Source organism: Schistocerca americana, chromosome 5, assembly GCF_021461395.2.
Source record: "Schistocerca americana isolate TAMUIC-IGC-003095 chromosome 5, iqSchAmer2.1, whole genome shotgun sequence".
Taxonomy (NCBI): domain Eukaryota; kingdom Metazoa; phylum Arthropoda; class Insecta; order Orthoptera; family Acrididae; genus Schistocerca; species Schistocerca americana.
The window spans coordinates 644,572,629-644,579,328 of record NC_060123.1 but is presented as its reverse complement, the minus strand read 5'-3'; the positions used below and the strand labels follow the sequence as shown (position 1 = coordinate 644,579,328).

At 53.2% G+C, this 6,700-nt stretch overlaps 2 pseudogenes; both read left to right on the top strand.

Annotated features, from left to right (window-relative positions):
- Positions 1-822: 822 nt before the first annotated feature.
- On the top strand, positions 823-990 carry LOC124617253 (annotated as a pseudogene).
- A 608-nt stretch (positions 991-1,598) lies between these two features.
- Positions 1,599-1,776, top strand: LOC124617231 (annotated as a pseudogene).
- The last annotated feature ends 4,924 nt before the right edge of the window (positions 1,777-6,700 follow it).

The window sequence follows — 6,700 nt, the reverse complement described above, 5'->3', positions numbered from 1 at the left end:
ATTGCATCGGAATTAAATACAAAAGGCACAATGCTGACGTAAGTACAAGACGACTTGCTTTTCTTACGGCCTATGTTTGAGGCTTTCCTGTGAGACCAGTTTTAGATTCCGATGCTTTACTTCAGGTTAACTGTATCCCTTGGACCTTCACATTGACAATGAAACACAGAAATTGCATCGGAATTAAATATAAAAGGCACAATGCTCACTTAAGCAACAGAAAACTGACACTTCCTACTGTCTAAGTTTTGAGCCATTCCTGTGAGACCAGTTTTAGATTCCGATGCTTCACTTCAGATTTACTGGATCCCTTGGACTTTCACATTGACGATGAAACACAGAAATTGCATCGGATTTAAATACAGAAGGCACAAAGCCGACTTAAGTACTAGGAGACTGACTCTCCTTACTGTCTATGTTTTGAGACTATTCTGTGAGACCAATTTTAGATTCCGATGCATCACTTCAGGTTTACTAGATCCCTTGGACCTTCACATTACCGATGAAACTCAGAAATTGCATCGGAATTAAATACAAAAGGCTCAATGCCGACTTAAGTGCAAGAAGAGTGACTCTACTTACTGCCAATGTTTTGAGCCCTTCCTGGGAGCCCCATTTCAGATTCCGATGCTTCACTTAAGGTTTACTGTATCCCTTGGACCTTCACATTGACGATGAAACACAGAAAATGCATCGGCATTAAATGCAAAACGCACAATGCCGACTTAAGCAAAAGAAGACTGACTCTTCTTACTGTCTATTTTTTGAGCCATTCCTGTGAGACGAGTTTTAGATTCCGATGCTTCACTTCAGGTTTACTGGATCCCTTTGACTTTCACATTGACTATGAAACACAGAAATCGCATCGGAATTAAATACAAAAGGCACTATGCCGACTTAAGCACAAGAAGACGGAGTGCTGGGGGCTTGCTCCACCTCCGTCGCGGGTTGGCCCGGCATTGCAGTACCGCCGGGATCGGCCCACCTAAAATTAATTAAAACACAGACTGAAATGGGTTAATATTCTGCAGTGATGAGATATTCCGCTGGTACCTAAACTTGTCGTAGTTGTCGATGTGCCCAGTAGTTAGCTGCCTACACACCACGATTTCTTTTAATTAATTTAAGATTATCTCAAGCATTTTTTTTCTTTTTTTTTTTTCTTTTTGCGGTTAGCCGGACCGCTCTTGCAGCCGCATTACGCTAGGCTGGTAATTTATCGTGGCCCAGAGCAGTCCCTTCGGATGCGTCGTTGGCGTCTCCTATGTCCCGGCCACAGATAATTTTAATTAAAGTTTTTGGAGTTATATCCTTAGCTCCTCGCGAACGTCGTCGTCGTCGCCGCCGCCGCCGCACGCACGCAGAATGCGTGTGCACACACACACACACACACAGACACACACACGTATGCAGTAGGCGGTGGACGATGCAAGCACTCGGCTACGTGTGGCTCGCGCCAGCCTCGCGCCGATGTAGCTCGCGCCGGCCTGGAGCTGCTGTGGGGCGGACTCACGGCTTCTCCACTGCCCTGGCAGCTAGCGGCGTTCAGATGGGAGTCGCAGTTTACTCTTGGACATGGAGGGTAGTACTGGGCTGTAATATATTAAAAAAAAAGTGTAGTATCTGTTCTTATCAGCTTAATATCTGATACGTCCTGCATCGCAGGACCAGAATATTAAACTCATTTTTGGCTCATGACGGAGTGCTAGGGGCTTGCTCCACCTCTGTCGCGGGTTGGCCCGGCATTGCAGTACCGCCGGGATCGGCCCACCTAAAATTAATTAAAACACAGACTGAAATGGGTTAATATTCTGCAGTGATGAGATATTCCGCTGGCAGCTAAACTTGTCGTAGTTGTCGATGTGCCCAGTAGTTAGCTGCCTACACACCATGATTTCTATTAATTAATTTAAGATTATCTCAAGCATTTTTTTTTTTTTTTTTTTTTTTTTTTTTTTTTTTTTTTTTTTTTTGCGGTTAGCCGGACCGCTCTTGCAGCCGCATTACACTAGGCTGGTAATTTATCGTGGCCCAGAGCAGTGCCTTCGGATGCGTCGTTGGCGTCTCCTATGGTCCGGCCACAGATAATTTTAATTACATTTTTTGGAGTTATATCCTTAGCTCCTCGCGAACGTCGTCGTCGTCGCCGCACGCACGCAGAATGCGTGTGCAGACACACGTATGCAGTAGGCGGTGGACGATGCAAGCACTCGGCTAGGTGTAGCTCGCGCCAGCCTCGCGCCGATGTTGCTCGCGCCGGCCTGGAGCTGCTGTAGGGCGGACTCACGGCTTCTCCACTGCCCTGGCAGCTAGCGGCGTTCAGATGGGAGTTGCAGTTTACTCTTGGACATGGAGGGTAGTACTGGGCTGTTGACGAGTGCTCTCGTGAATTGTCGATCCTTCCTGTTCTTGCTTTTGCGATGTTTTCGACGGTCGCCTGTTGCCATATCGGCCCGTACCACCGTTTGTCACTCCCACAAGTGGAGCGCACACGCTGCAAGCATTTAGGCCCTTCCACTGCGGTTTTTCCTTATCGCTTCTCGGCCTTTTGGCTAAGAAGCACCCCGCGGTCGGAGCGGTCCGTTGTGCTCTGTAGCGGGTCGCGAGTCGCGTTTCGTGGTCGTTTCGTTTGTTCTTGGTTTTTCCAGCGTTGATATTTTTGCGGTGAATATGTCGAACCGGTCGAACAGTATTCAATGCGTATTCGACAGAGCAGCGAGACGGCCTACGGCCTTTGAAATACAGGAATGGATATTTGGTGATCTGAAAGTACCGGAAAATGACGTCGACACCTTTCAACTGGATTTTGTCTTATTCTCGTTATTCGTGAAATTTCTCGACCAGGAGAAATACGAAAAGTATGGCCTGGCACTCGCGGGCGAACATCCGTTCCGCTACTTCGATGGAACTGTCGGAACAGTGCATATAGTGCCATCTGGCTTTGGGATACGGACTGTGCGGGTATTTAACGTACCCCCTGAGTGTCCCAATGACGTAATCGGCCGTGTCCTGTCGCGGTATGGCACGGTGCTCAGCATCACGAATGAGAAGTGGGGCAGTGCCTACCGTTTCCAGGGCAACAGCGGCGTTCGTAGTGTCCGCATGGACCTCCGCCAGCACATCCCGTCGTATATCAATGTTGCGAGTACCAGGGCCCAGGTCACCTATATTGGGCAGCCGCAGACTTGCTCCCTTTGTCAATCGACGGAGCATCTCCGCGTGGACTGCCCGCGCCGGCGTCCTGTGCAACTGCCGCGGGAACGCACTGCTGGTACCGACCTTGTGCCTCTCCTCAGCGAGGTAGTGGCGGGCGCTGCCCACCGTCCCGCTGAGCGACCTGACGTGTCGCCCCCGCCAGAAGCAGTGCAACCGGCACTCAGTGCACCGGTTGACGGACCCGTCCCGGACCAGACGCCCGTTGTGGCGGTACCGCCGGCTGCGTCTGATGTGCCTGCTATGGCTAGTGATGTGGTCGCTGTGGAACAGATGGAGGTCGTTCTTCCTACCCCGCCCCTCCCGGCAGATGACGCTAAGTCCCCCCGCCGTCGTCATCGGCGCAAGAAGGCGAACCCGGACCAGCCGGCAGAGGAGGCGGACGGTTTACGTCCTCCTGAGAGCGGCAGTGAGGCTGACTCTCAGGCCTCCTCCGTTTCCCGCTCTGTTTCCGCTGACCGCTCGGGCGGTATGCGGCAAACTGCTCGGCAACTAGAGGCTCTTATCAGTTCCTCACGAGATCGGGGAGCGATCCCTGCAAATCGAAAACATGACCAGGGTAGCGACCAGCCAATGCAGCGTACTCGTACCCTTTCACATCCTACTGTGTCCGACGCGTCTGCGCCGCCTGGCTCAGACTATCCTGCCGATGGGGGAGGCCTGAACTGGGCTGACGACGAGGGCGATGACATGCGTGATTGAGTGGGCCTTTCCCCACATGAGCTGCTTGGTATTTGTTTCTCACATCCGGGGTGATATCGCTGGGTTCTGGTGTGGATGTTTCCACACCTGCTTCCCTACGGCCGTGACCCTATCTGCCGTTGTCTACTCTGTGTTGCTCTCCCATGCCTGCCTTTGACCGTCCGCCGAGAGCCCTCTCCCTTTTAACGATCAATATCAACTCCATCTCCAACCCGGTCAAACTTCGATCTCTGAAGGACTTTCTCCGCCTTGGTGCGTTTGATGTGGTCTTTCTCCAGGAGGTTTGTGCCCCTTTTCTATCTGACCTTGCTGGTTATGAGGCACTGTATAACATCGACCCTGACGCCCGGCGGGGTACTGCTTTGCTCTACCGATCAGAGTTTACTCCATCCCACGTTACCACGCTACCCAACGGTCGCGTTCTTGCATGTATCCTTCAAGATGTCCTTTTTCTAAATGTCTATGCTCCTTCAGGTGCTAACCACAGGCATGACAGAACAACACTTTTTCAGTCTGATCTCCCCCCTTTCTTAGCAGCTCGTCGCCCTATCGTCTTTGGCGGAGACTTCAACTGTGTGGTAGCCGAAGTTGACCAGGTCCCGACGCCTATGCGGTGTGAAGCGCTCGCTTCACTCCTTCGGGCGGCTGACCTTACTGACACGTGGCGCCACTTCCATCCCGCCTACACGCAATTTACCCACATCTATCCCACTGGAGCCAGCCGTATTGATCGTGTTTATGTCTCGGCTGATTTGACTCCCGCCCTTTGTGCCGTCCAAGTCATACCCGTGGCCTTTAGTGACCACTGTGCGTACTTGTGTTCCTTGCGTATCGCGGGTCCTGCCCCGGTTCCTCGTGGCACCTCTTGGAAGATGAATACCCTTCATCTGTCCCTGCCCGAACTTCGTGCTCTTGTCACGAAAACGTGGCAGGATTGTCTCGTGGACACTTCCCGGTACCCTACCACGGTGGTTTGGTGGCTCCGCTGTGCGAAGCCCCGGCTGCGACGTGTTATCCGGCAATATAGTCGCGACGTCGCCCACTGGAAACGTAGCACGTTGGCTTTCTATCAGCAGTGTCTCACTGACGCCCTGACTCTTCCTGCTGACAGGTACGATCAGCTCCGCATGCGCCTCAACAAACTTAAGGCGCAAATCCTTCGCTTCTCTCGAGAGAAAGCCGACGGTATGGTGGTGCGGTGTCGTTCTGCATCCCTGATTGAAGGCGAGGAACCATCCCTTTATCACCTTGCCTCTGAACGAACTCGTGCCAAGAAGAACACCATTTTGCGCATTAAGACAGACGATGGTGCGCGTATCACGGACAACCGTGACGTCCTCCAACACCTGACGGACCATTTCACACACCTCTTCCAGGATGTTGAGGTCGACGTCGCCGCCCAACGTGTACTTGTCAGTGGGGTGCCTACTTCTTTGGATCGTCATGACCGCAGCTCTTTAACCGAGCCCCTGACGCTCGCTGACCTCACATCTGTCCTCCGTGCCTGTCCGGGACGCAAGTCACCTGGCCCCGACGGTCTCCCTTATGAGTTCTACCAACAATTTTGGGACCTGCTCGGCGACCGTTTCTGCAAAATGTGCGAGGAGATTTTTGCTGGATGCGACTTACCCGCCGACTTTTTATCTGGACGTATTGCCCTTATTCCAAAGGTGACTGGTCACTGTCGAGCTCAAGACCTGCGTCCTATCACTGTCCTTAACACTGACTATAAGTTGGTGGCACGATGCGTGGCCTCTCGTCTCAAACAGGCGATGACTAAGGTACTTTGCCCCACTCAATCCTGTGGCGTTTCGCGTCGGAACATCTTCACCGCCGCTTCCCTGTACCGCGATGTTGTCTTCCTCACCGCTGACACTCGTACCCCGGCTGCCATTCTTTCCTTGGACTTCGCCGGTGCCTTTGACAGGGTCTCGCACCCTTACCTGCTGGGCGTTATGTCGCGGATGGGTTTTGGGGAGCGCTTCATACGAATCATCCGGCACTTCTTGGATGGGGCGAATTCCACTATCGTGGTGAACGGTTGCCGGTCGCGCCCCATTCCCATCAGACGGTCAGTTCGACAGGGGTGTCCCTTGTCGATGTATTTGTTTGCCTTAGCGCTGGACCCCTTGCTGCGTGACATTGGCCGGTTGGTCGACGGTGTCGCTCTCCCAGGCGTCACCTTCCGCTGTGCAGCCTACGCCGATGACGTTGGTGTGTTCGTTGCTAACGCCAGGGACATCGATTCCGTTCGCCGCGTTCTCGACGTTTATGAACGGGCCTCCGGTGCTCAGTTAAATCCCAACAAGACCGTGTTGCTTCCGCTAGGGCCACGATCATTGACCGTCGAACGCCCCTGGTACCGCGTTGTGGGGGAACAGCGTATCTTGGGTCTTGAGGTGACTGCCTGTCCGCAGCGTATGTTAACCCTCACGTGGCGGCGGCTTCTCACACGCATCAGGGGCCTTTGCGTGAGCCACGCTGATCGACGGCTCGACCTCCATCAACGCATCCAGCTGATTAATGGTTATCTCCTCTCACGGGCATGGTATGTCGCCCAACTCCTTACGCTGCCGAAGCAGATCGGCCGAGCCATCTCGCAAGCAGTATACTGGCTCTTGTGGCGGCATGCGCTGTTCAAGGTTGATGCGCTGACCTGTACGCTGCCGAAGGTCGATGGCGGCCTCGGCCTCATTGACTTTTCCCGGAAATGTGCGGCCCTTCTGATACACCGTGTCACCGCTTTGCGCGAAGCCGACCCCGGTGGGACTACAGCGGTTCTCTT